Consider the following 11,477-nt stretch of genomic DNA (forward strand, 5'->3'; position numbering starts at 1 on the left):
CTAACTGAGCTGGCCCATCCCCTCCCATGTTTCTAAGTGCAGCCCGAGGCTGCAGACTTCCCACCCCACCGTGGTCTTCAGCTCCAGAGCAAGCCACCTGCGAACCACCCACATCTTCCCAGGGGCTGGCAACTCTCCTTTGCTACTGATTCCAAGACACATCCAAATAGCAAAAATGTGACCATGAAAAGAAACTCAGGCATGTTCAAATCAGGGAAATAACATTCTTAGCTCTGTTCAGTACTCGCTTAATTTTACAAGAGCTTAGAGTTACAAAAAAGTTGCAAAGATCTGTACAGAGTGTACAGAGTGCCGTGGACCCTGACCCAGTACCCCTATTTCCAACTCATTAGTACCTTAGTGTGACATGTTTATCCAACTAAGGAACCAAGATGGATACATTGTTATTAACTAAAGTCCACACTTTATTAGAATTTCCCTAGTGTTCCCCTAACATCCTTTTTCTGTCCCAGTCTCCTCTGGGCTGTGACATTTCTCAGACGTCGCTGGGTTTTGATACCTTGAAAGTTTTGAGGAGGACTGGTCAGGTGTTTTGTCCCTCAATTTGTTAGTCTGTTTGTTTTCTGATGTTTTCTTATGGTTGGTCTGGAGTTATGGGGTTTGGGGCGGAAGACCCAGACAGAGATAAAAATGCCATTCTCCTCAGGTCACATCAAGGATACACACCATCAACGGGACTTATGACAAACGATTTTACCCTTGATCACCTGGCCAGTATTGTCTTTTTTTTCTTGCTGCGTTGGGTCTTCGTTGCGTGTGGGCTTCTGTAGTTGTGGCACGGGGGCTCAGTAGTTCTGGCTCCCAGGATCTAGAGTGCAGGCTCAGTAGTTGTGGCCCACGGGCTTAGTTGATCTGCGGCACCTGGGATCTTCCCGGACCAGGGCTTGAACCTGTGTCCCCTGCATTGGCAGGCGGATTCTTTTCTTTTCTTTTTTTCTTTTGCAACCAAAACGTTAATCCCAAGGATTCTCACAAAACATATTACAAATGACAGCATGAAAAAAAAAATTGCACAGTAACTCAAAGTTCAGCTCTACAATATACTCTTAATCTGGCAGGACATTGGTATCTTGATAATCTCAAATTTCCAAAAAATATTACAAAGAGCTATGTATTCATGTACAGCAATCACAGAGGGGACGTATGACCTAACTCAAAGGTGAACTAACTTCCTTGAAACTTCTTAGATTTTAAACTCCCTGGACAATCTCTTGTCCGGTGTGAAGACTAGTGGAATTTTTAAACCTCTAATCTAGGGTAAGGGTGCGGCTTTCATTTTTACCTGCTGGCTTGGGTTCACAGCACCTTTTAAAGACTGCTTGCTTAACTACAGCTGCATACCACATCCCAGCTACAGAAAGTCTTTTCAATGTTTGCCAGTGTTGTTTCCATAATAGTAAACATCACACTTTAGGTGGGCAGGAGTTAGAGTTTTATTATCAGTCTAGGCAAGACCAAAAATTCAAAGCAAGTTCAATTTTGCTTAAGGGAACATTGTAAGGTAACAATTCTTCATATTACATGCCTCACAGGACCCATTTCAAACCATAGAGAATGACACCTTTATGTGTCACTGTCCCAAGAGACAAACAAATGTGAACAACTAAAACATTTAAAAAGTGCACCAAGCTTCGGAAGTCTCAAACAAAACTTGAATTTTCTGTACATACTCCTGCCAAATGAAGTTATTGCCTGTACACCACTCCTCTTGCAAAGTGGTCTTCTATTTCCTTTCATCTGACCTAGATCGGCTAGGAGACCTAGAGAAAGATCGGGACGGCTTGTGATTTCTCTCTTGGGACAGGGATCTCTCTCTTCTCCTATATCTAGAAAGGGACCTGCTCTGGCTGACGGAGAAGGCTCTCCATCTTGGAGATGTGCGGGAGGTGGAGGACTCCTCCTCCCATAATCATCTCGAGGGCGACGACCCCAAGAAGGAGGCGGTCACGATTTCGACTTCTCTTTTCCCCATTCGACAGGTCCACTCTTACTCGGCAGCCACATAGTGTTCTCCCATCTAGTTCTCGGACAGCATCGGCTGCATCTTGGGGATCTTCACATTCAACGAGAGCGAAGCCGGGAGGGTTTTTAGCACCCCACACACTTCAGAGTGGTCCATAATAGCCTAAAGCTCGTTCCAATTCAGCCTTGTTACCACTGTTTCCAAGATTCCCTACATAAACTTTACAGTCCAACGGACAGGAATCACGTTGCAAGACCCTCGTGGCTCCTGGGTTTCACGGGCCACAGGGTGGTCCCGGGCCTCTAGAATCTGGTAGCTGAATCTGCTCGCACAAGCTGTCCTGTGGGGATGCGTTTTCCCCTATGTGTCCAGCCCGGGGCCCTGCTCTCTTGGCCTGGCCTCCCGGGTGAGAGGGTGAACCCCAGCTCCCTGGAGCAGACACTCAGAGCCCTGGTGACCGGACTCACGGCTGACGGGGCTGGAGCGGCGGCTGGACACGTGTGGCCAGCCTGGTGGTGTTTGGCCCCGTCTGCAGTTCCAGTTCCAGCTGAGAAAGAGCCTCCCTGTGTTACTTTCTCCTGGTTGTGTAAGGATCCCCGGTGTCATTTGACAGAAATGTAGACGGTGTGTTCTTTCTCTCTTTTCTCCCTGCTTCCTCTCCTCCCTCTCTGCCTCCCTCTCTCCCTGTACCTCTTTCCCTGTTCCGCTCTCCCTCTACCTCTTTCCCACTCCCTCTCTCGCTCTCCCTCTGTCTCTTCTTCTCTCCCTCCCTCTCTCCCTCTCCCTCCCTCTCCCTCTCTCTTTCCTCTCCCTATCTCCCTCTCTCCTCTCTCCCTCTTCCCTCTTCCTCTCCCTCTTCCCTCTGCCTCTTTCCTCTGCCTCTTTCCTCTCCCTCTTCCCTCTCCTCTTTCCCTCTCCTTCTCTCCCTCCCCCTCTCTCCCTCTCCCTCTCTCCCCCCTCTCTCTCCCTCTTCCTCTCTCCCTCTCCCCTGTCTCTGCCTCTCCCTCCGTCTCTCCCTCTGGGAGGGAGTGAGGGAGATGGAGAGATGGAGGGAGCGGGAGAGTTGGAGGGAGAGGGAGAGGGAGAGGGAGAGGGAGAAGAGGGAGGAGAGGGAGGGAGAAGACGTCTCTCCCTCCCTCCCTCCCTCTGCCTCCCTCCCTCTCCTCCCTTTCCCTCTCCCTCCGTCTCTCCGTCTCCCTCACTCCCTCTCAGAGAGGGAGAGACGGAGGGAGAGGCAAAGACAAGGGAGAGGGGGAGAGGGGGAGAGGGAGAGAGGGAGGGGGAGAGAGAGGGGGGAGAGAGGGAGAGCTCTCTTCCTCCCTCCTTCTCCCTCTCTCCTCCTTCTCTCCCTCTCTCCCTCACCCTCTCTCCCTCTCCCTCCCTCCATCACTTTCCCTCCTTCTCCCTCTCTCCCTCCCAGAGAGGGAGAGACAGAGGGAGAGGGAGAGGGGGGAGACAGGGACACGGAGAGGGAGGGAGGGAGGGAGGGAGACAGAGAGGGAAGCAGGCACCCTCTCGCCTTCTCCCTCTCCCTACCTCCTTCTCCGACTCCCCCTCTCCTCTCCCTCTGTCTCTCCCTCTCCCTCCCTCCCTCCCTCTAGGAGAGGGAGAGGGAGAGGAAGGGAGGGAGAGAGAGAGAGGGAGGGGAAGGGAGACGGAGAGGGAGAGACGTCTCGCCCTCCTTCCCTCTCCCTCCCTCGCCCTTTCCCTTCCTCTCTCCCTCTCCCTCCCTCTGTCTCACCCTCTCCCTCCCTCTGTCTCTCCCTCTCCCTCCCTCTGTCTCTCCCTCTCCCTCACTCCCTCCCAGAGAGGGAGAGATGGAGGGAGAGGGAGAGACGAGGGAGAGGGGGAGAGGGAGAGAGGGAGGGGGGAGAGAGGGAGAGGGAAGAGGGAGAGTGGGAGAGAGGGAGAGAAGGAGGAGAGAGGGAAAGGGAGGAAGAGACCTCTCTCTTTCTCCCTCTCTCCGTCTCTCCCTCTCTCCCCCTCTCTCTCCCTCTCCCTCTCTCCCTCTTCCCTCTCTGCCTCTTCCCTCTGCTTCTTTCCTCTGCCTCTTTCCTCTCCCTCTTCCCTCTCCTCTTTCCCTCTCCTTCTCTCCCTCCCCTCTCCCTCTGGGAGGGAGTGAGGGAGATGGAGAGATGGAGGGAGCGGGAGAGTTAGACGGAGAGGGAGAAGGAGAGGGAGAAGAGGGAGGAAAGGGAGGGAGGAAACGTCTCTCCCTCCCTCCCTCCCTCTCCTCCCTTTCCCTCTCCCTCCGTCTCTCCGTCTCCCTCACTCCCTCTCAGAGAGGGAGAGACGGAGGGAGAGGCAAAGACAAGGGAGAGGGGGAGAGGGAGAGAGGGAGGGGGAGAGAGAGGGGGGAGAGAGGGAGAGCTCTCTTCCTCCCTCCCTCTCCCTCTCCCCTCCTTCTCTCCCTCTCCCTCCCTCCATCACTTTCCCTCCTTCTCCCTCTCCCTCTCTCCCTCCCAGAGAGGGAGAGACAGAGGGAGAGGGAGAGGGGGGAGACAGGGACACGGAGAGGGAGGGAGGGAGGGAGGGAGACAGAGAGGGAAGCAGGCACCCTCTCGCCTTCTCCCTCTCCCTACCTCCTTCTCCGACTCCCCCTCTCCTCTCCCTCTGTCTCTCCCTCTCCCTCCCTCCCTCTAGGAGAGGGAGAGGGAGAGGAAGGGAGGGAGAGGGAGAGAGGGAGGGGGAGGGAGACGGAGAGGGAGAGACGGAGAGACGTCTCGTCCTCCTTCCCTCTCCCTCCCTCGCCCTTTCCCTTCCTCTCTCCCTCTCCCTCCCTCTGTCTCACCCTCTCCCTCCCTCTGTCTCTCCCTCTCCCTCACTCCCTCCCAGAGAGGGAGAGATGGAGGGAGAGGGAGAGACGAGGGAGAGGGGGAGAGGGAGAGAGGGAGGGGGGAGGGAGGGAGAGGGAAGAGGGAGAGTGGGAGAGAGGGAGAGAAGGAGGAGAGAGGGAAAGGGAGGAAGAGACCTCTCTCTCTCTCCCTCTCTCCGTCTCTCCCTCTCTCCCCCTCTCTCTCCCTCTCCCTCTCTCCCTCTCCCTTGTCTCTGCCTCTTCATCTCTCTGTCTCTGGGAGGGAGTGAGGGAGATGGAGAGACGGAGGGAGAGGGAGGAGAGGGAGCGAGGAAGAGGGAGAGAGGGAGGGAGAGAGGGAGAGAGGGATAGAGGGAGGGAGGGAGAGATGTCTTTGTCTTTCCCTCCCTCCATCACTCTCTCCCTCTTCCCCCTCCCTCTCCTGCTCCCTGTCCCTCTCCCTCCCTCTATCCCTCTCTCCCTCTCCCCCCTCCCTCTCCTGCTCCCTGTCCCTCTCCCTCCACCTCCTTCCCTCTCTGGAGAGGGAAGGAGGTGGAGGGAGAGGGTGAGGGAGAGGGAGCACGAGAGGGAGAGAGGGAGAGGGAAAGAGGTATAGGAAGAGCGGAACAGGGAAACAGGGACAGGGAAAGGGGGACAGGGAGAGAGGGAGAGGGAAAGAGGGAGAGGGAGAGGGAGAGCAGAGCAGGGAAACAGGGACAGGGAAAGAGGGAGGCAGAGAGGGAGATGGAAACGGGGAAAGGGAGGGGGGACGGATAGAGGGAGAGGGAGAGAGGGACAGGGAAAGAGAGACAGGGATGGAGGGAGGGAGAGAGGGACAGGACAGGGCAAGAGGGACAGGGAGAGAGGGAGGGAGAGAGGGAGGGAGAGAGGCAGAGGGAGAGATGGAGGGAGAGTGAGAGGCAGGGAGGTAGAGGGAGGGAGGGAGGGAGGGAGACAGAGAGGGAGACAGGGAGAAGGGCTGATGGGGGCTCCCTCCCCCTCCCATCCTCTGCCCACTGCTTTCTCTTTTTTCTGCTTCAACAAACACCAGGCGCCTTTCAGATCAGCCCTGAAGTCAACGTTGATGCTTGGGACGGCCTGACCTCCCCGCTGCCTTCCAGCCCAGGACCACAGCTGGGAGATGAAGTCTGCGGGGCCCTGGGGGGGGGCAGCGGCGGCGGAGGTGGTGGAGGCAGGCACCTCCTCTGACGCCCAATCTCTCCTCCTTTACGAGGCAGCCGCCAGCTCCCCTCCCTGACTCCCCAAGATTTGGGGCCATTTTAATATGTGTCGATAATGCCATGAGCTACTATTTAACTTTTCCACGAGGACCCATCTCCCGAAATGCAGTGGTTTTCAGGCTTGGCTGCACTAGAGAACCCCCAGGGAAAGGAGAGACGTCTGTACCTCCCTCTCTCTCCCTCTCCCTCCGTATCTCCTTCTGGCTCTCTCCCTCTCCTTCTGGGGTGATGCCCGATGAGCTCAGATTCGCAGATGTTCCCCCCATCCCCTCTCTGTGCCTTGCGTGGGGCCTGGGCCTTCTCACTGTGGCCCGGGAACAGCCTCGACATTCAGACATCGGTTCCTGCAAGGACACTTGCGTTTGGTCCATACCGCATGTGGCTGCAGTCTGTGCTTCTCCCGTTTAGCATCTTCAGTAGATGGGGGCTGTGCATGAGCCCTTCATCTTCCCCGCAGACACCACTGGTGCTTGCTCGGCCTCGCGGGTGATGTCCACGGGGGACAGACCTGTGTCCCCACCTTCTTGGGCTGCAGACAGGCCACGTTGGTCCTGTGGTGACTGGGGGCTCCCAGGAGAACCCCACCGCAGACCCAGAGAGGTGGCCCCAGAGAAGGTGGCGTACGCCTGGGGCCAGGCCTCACCAGCCAACCACGGGCCACCTGCAGCAACAGGTCTCTCGCCGTCCAGGGGCTGGGTGTTCGGGCGCCGTGGGGATGAGCTGCTGTCTGCACGGCAGCCAAGTTTGTATTGTTGAGCCCGGGGAGGCCCCTGGGTGGCTCCTGGAGAGCCTGGTCACATTTCTTCCTGCCCTTGGCCTTAGAGCTCATCATGGTTCACGCCGTTTCTGGTTCCAAAAGGACCTGTGTTCATAAAGACCACATGTTAGGACAGCACCAAAGTGTCTAGAAATCCAGGCCAGGAGGAGGAGGGAGGGGGTTTGGCTGTGCCTGCCAGTGGCCTGAGAGCCCTCCCACCCACAGAGACCTGGCCCGGGGCCTGTGGGGAGGGCGTGGCCCACGGTCCCCAGCGCTGGCTGTCTCTGGGTTCCAGGAGAACTGCGCGATCCTCGGGGAGCTGGTAAGGCTGCAGGCTCAGAAGTCCCGCCTGCTGGGATTCAGCACGCGTGCCGACTCTGTGCTGGAGATGAACATGGCCAAGACCAGCCAGGTGGTGGCCACTTTCCTAGGTAACCCCGCCTCCCCGAGTCCCAGTGGGGACGGGGGTCAGGTGGACCTTGACTGGACGTGGTGCTGCCTGAGACCCCACTGTGTCAGCCCTTGGGGGTCGCCTTCCCCAACCCTTCATTCTGCCTCGAGGGGCGTGGGGTGGGGGGCGGCTGGGCGGCTGCCACAGGGACATAGCTGAGCCTCTCCCCTCCGCCCGCAGATGAGCTGGCCCAGAAGCTGAAGCCCCTCGGGGAGCAGGAGCGGCCCTGATCCTGGAGCTAAAGAAGGCTGAGTGCCAGAGGCGGGGCCTGCACTTTGATGGGCCCATCAACGTCTAGGACCTGCGCTACTACATGAACCAGGGGGAGGAGACGCGCTACCACGTGGACCAGTACCTGCTCAATGAGTCCTTCCCCATGCAGGTGGTCACGCGCGGGCGGCTGGGCATCTCCCAGGAGCTGCTGGGGCTGACCTTCGACCTGGAGGAAGGCGCCAACATGCGTCACGAAGATGAAGATGTGAGGCTCTACACGGTCCGGGACGTGGCCTCGGGCAAGGTCATCCATCAGCAAGTTCTACCTGGACCTCTACCCTCGGTGCATGCGTGGGGGAACCTGTCGGCCGTGGGCCGGGGCTCCTCTGTGGTAGCGGGGCCTCACCCGCGTCCCTCCCCAGGGAAGGGAAGTCCGGGCACATGGCCTGCTTTGGCCTGCAGCCGGGCTGCCTGCAGCAGGACGGGAGGCGCCAGATTGCCATCGCGGCCATGGTGGCCAACTTCACCAAGCCTACGCCCAACCCGCCCTCCCTGTTGCAGCATGATGAGCTGGAGACCTACTTCCATGAGTTCTGGCAAGCGATGCACCAGCTCCGCTCCCAGGAGGGTGCGGGCGAGGGGCTGAAGGCAGGGGGCGGGGAGGGCCCGGGCTCTCCCGTGGTCCTCAGGCAGGCCCTCGCCACGGGATTCTTCCGCTGATGTCACCCCGCACGAGGAGACGCCCTCGGTGTCAGTTTCCATCATCAAACCCCACGCACTGGGCGCGTAAACAACGGAAGTGGATGTCCTCGAGACTCTGGAGGCTGGAAGTCCCAGACCAAGGAGTCAGGACTGGTTCCCTGCATGTTAAATACAGGTATTCAAGAGTTGCCTTTAAAAAAGACAAAATAGAAGAAAGGAACGTTGCATGCAAGGCTGGTGAGTGATGAGTGATGAGAACCAGAGGTTAGGCTCTGGGGCCGGGAGCACCACGCCCTGTGAGGCCCTGGGGCTGCTGCCAGTCTCGGTGGAGGCTCAGCAAGTCCCAGTGACTTCCCAATGTGGGGGGGGTCCCCAGATGAGCGTCTGGGCCCAGGACCCAGTGCTCGTTCAGTCTTCCTGCAGTCAGCCCTTCGTCCTGAGAGCGATGCTCTCACAGACTGCAACCGGAGCGCGTGGGGACACTTTACTGAGCTGTGCAGCCGTCACTACTGCCCTGTTCTGGAACATTTCCCTCACCCCAAAAAGGTCCCTCACGCCCTTAGTTATCATTCCCTCCCCTCCCCTGTCCCTGACAACCAGGAACCCACTCTGACTCTGTGGATCTACCTGTTCTGGACGTTTCCCCTCAGTGGGGTCACACCCTGTGTGTCCTTCTGTGTCTGACTTCTCTCGCTGAGCACCGTGTTCTCACGGTGCATCCACGTGGCAGCGAGTGGCAGGGCTTCACACCTTTGCGTGGTCGAGGGCCGGAAAAAAGACAAACGAAAAGAAGGGCACGTTGCCTGCGACTCTGGTGACAGCCGGGGATGAGAACCAGAGGGTAGGCTCTGGGGCCGGGAGCGCCGCGCCCTGTGAAGCCCTGGCGCTGCTGCCAGTCTCGGCGGGGCACGAGCAGCGCCGTCCCCCAGGAGCTGCTGGACAAGCTCATCAAGTCCCGGCTGGCCAACCCCCGTGCGGCCGGGCCGAGGGAAAGGAAAGGGGCTCCCGGACCGCCCGGCTGGAAAGCGCGGCCTGGACACAGTGCCAGCGCCCCCGTCTCCTTCCTCCCGCCCTCCAGGCCTCTTCAACCTGCGCCAGATCGTCCTGGCCAAGGTGGACCAGGCCCTGCACACGCAGACGCCCTCGGACCCGGCCTAGGACAATGCCCGCCTCTGCCAGGAGATCCTCGGGGTCCCAGCCACGCCAGGTAGCCAAGCGCACGCCGGGCCCACCTTAGCGGTCGGTTGGCGGCTACTGCCCAGGTCAAGAGGATCCTCTGGTGGTGTGTGAAGGGGGACCGACTGACGGGCTCTGGTCGAGGCTCGCTGACCTCTGGCCTCTTCCTGCCTGGGTTCCTGGGCTGGTCCCTCCAGCTGTGGCCCGCGGAGTCCGAGGGTGGGCTGGGCGTATCTGCACGTGCTTTCTGGAGAGCCTGGAAGAGGCAGGAGAGGGCTTCATACCCCGGACGGAACGCGTCGACGAGGTTTGCCCGTGCGTGTCGGTGCGGAGACGCAGTTCACTCCCTCGTGAGCGCTTTAACCCGCGCTCTCCCCGTGCTGGAGGGCGAGCCCTGACTCATCCCTCGGAGCCTCGGGCAGCTGTCCCTGTAAGAGGCTTAGGGGTGAACCCTCGTGAGCTTCAGCAGAAAGTCGGCAAAGATTGATTTGTGTCCCTCCACTGAGTTGCCCGCAAGGTCCCCGTTTTCTAGAAGTGTTGGGCCAATACTCCCTCTAGTGGCAGGGGACTCAGACAGGGCTGCTTTGAGGCCCCAAGCTCTGGGCTCTGGGGAAGGGGCACGGAGCGGCCAGGGGGCCGGGCAGGAGCCTCTCCGCGTGTGTCCCAGGGACCCACCTGCCTGCGACCTTCGGCCACCTGGCAGGAAGCTACGACGCCCAGTCCTATGGCTACCTGTGCAGCGAGGTGTACTCCGCGGACACGGTCCACACACTCGTTTCAAGCAGGAGGGCGTCCTGAGTGGCAAGGTGAGAGGCCGGCCTGCCGTGCAGACCAACACGGAGGTCCTTGGCCTGGGCCTAGATGCTTGTGCCGCCCGCCTGGGCCTGCCAGGCTCTGAGGGCCCTGCCCAGAACCCCCTGCTCCCCTGCCCTTTGTTGAGTCACAGCAGAGGTGGCCACACCCACACCCTCCGTGAAGGGGGTGCTCCACCCTCCTGCAGCCCCGCCCCCTCTCCTCAGGTTGCCATGGACTACAGAAGCTGCATTCTGAGGCCAGGGGGCTCCGAGGATGCCAAGGGCATGGTGAAGCTCTTCCTGGGTTGTGACCCCATGCAGGACGCCTTCCTCCTGAGCAAAGGGCTGCAGGTTGAGGGCTGCAAGCCGCCGGCCTGCTGATGGCACGGGGTTTTGCCCCCCCGGGCGGGCCGGGTGCCTTAGCGCCCCGTCGGGGCGGGGGAGGGGCCGTGTGTCCTCCCAGCCCCCGAGTCCCCGGCGGCCGGCCTAGGCCAAAAGTCTCCACCTGGAAGTGTCTGGAAAGCCTGGCATCAAGGCTCCCCCTTGTTGCACTAATGCAATCCCTTCCTGGGGAGCTTTCCTGGTAACAAAACGGTTCTTTGAAAACGCAGCCATTAATAAAAAAGACTCTACTCCTGGTCTCTGCCTGCCGTCCCTTCCACCACAGGAGTGGCATGGGGGCCGTCACACTGGGGGGAGTTCTGACCTTGGTCGGGGATCAGCCCTGGGGCCGTGGTGACGCGTCTGGGTCACTGGGAGACGGCTGAGCTGTGGGGTGAGTTCAGACGGGGATGGTGCCCCGCACCCCGACCGGGCAGGCTCTCCAGTGAGGGGGTGTCAGTTTCCTGCCGGCCTCTCGCCCGTCACTGTTTGGCATCTCGGGGGCTGTGACTGGCTGGAGCTGGTTCTGGCGGTGGGCACAGCTGCGGGAAGCCCGGCTGTGGCTGTCCCTGTCCCCGTGTCCTGTCCTCCTGCTCACGGCCGGCCGGCTGGCTCCCTCTGGTCATCGGCAGCTGCTGAAGTCTGGACCACAGCAAGGGGCCGCCTTCCTGGGTCCTAGCAATTCTTCCCAAAGGCCTTAGGGATGTGTTTTGGTGGCAGTAGGAATTCAGAGAGGGTGCTGCACCACTGGAGCGGTAGGGTGGCTCTGGACCGTCCCGTGTGTCCTTCCCTGGCCTTTGAGCTCCTTGGGAGCCCTGCCCCCACAAAGGACGCCAGGCAGCGGAACGAGGGCGCGGGCGGCGCCCCGACCTTCTCCCCGTGGCCCAGGCGGGCAGGCCGTGCCACGCTCTGTCCTCCCCTCAGCCTGCCCGCCCGTTCTGTTGTTATTTTACCGAAGAGGACACAGACATTCAGAGAGGCTAG

At 59.6% G+C, this 11,477-nt stretch overlaps 1 pseudogene across 1 annotated transcript; it reads left to right on the forward strand.

The window, feature by feature from the left end:
- The first annotated feature begins 7,065 nt into the window (after positions 1-7,065).
- On the forward strand, positions 7,066-10,493 carry LOC309617622 (thimet oligopeptidase-like; annotated as a pseudogene). The gene is made up of 7 exons: positions 7,066-7,207; positions 7,408-7,783; positions 7,863-8,058; positions 9,063-9,114; positions 9,221-9,349; positions 9,986-10,124; positions 10,338-10,493. The product of its transcript is annotated as a thimet oligopeptidase-like (transcript).
- Positions 10,494-11,477: the final 984 nt, after the last annotated feature.

Source organism: Balaenoptera borealis, assembly GCF_965194805.1.
Source record: "Balaenoptera borealis genome assembly, chromosome: 1".
NCBI lineage: Eukaryota > Metazoa > Chordata > Mammalia > Artiodactyla > Balaenopteridae > Balaenoptera > Balaenoptera borealis.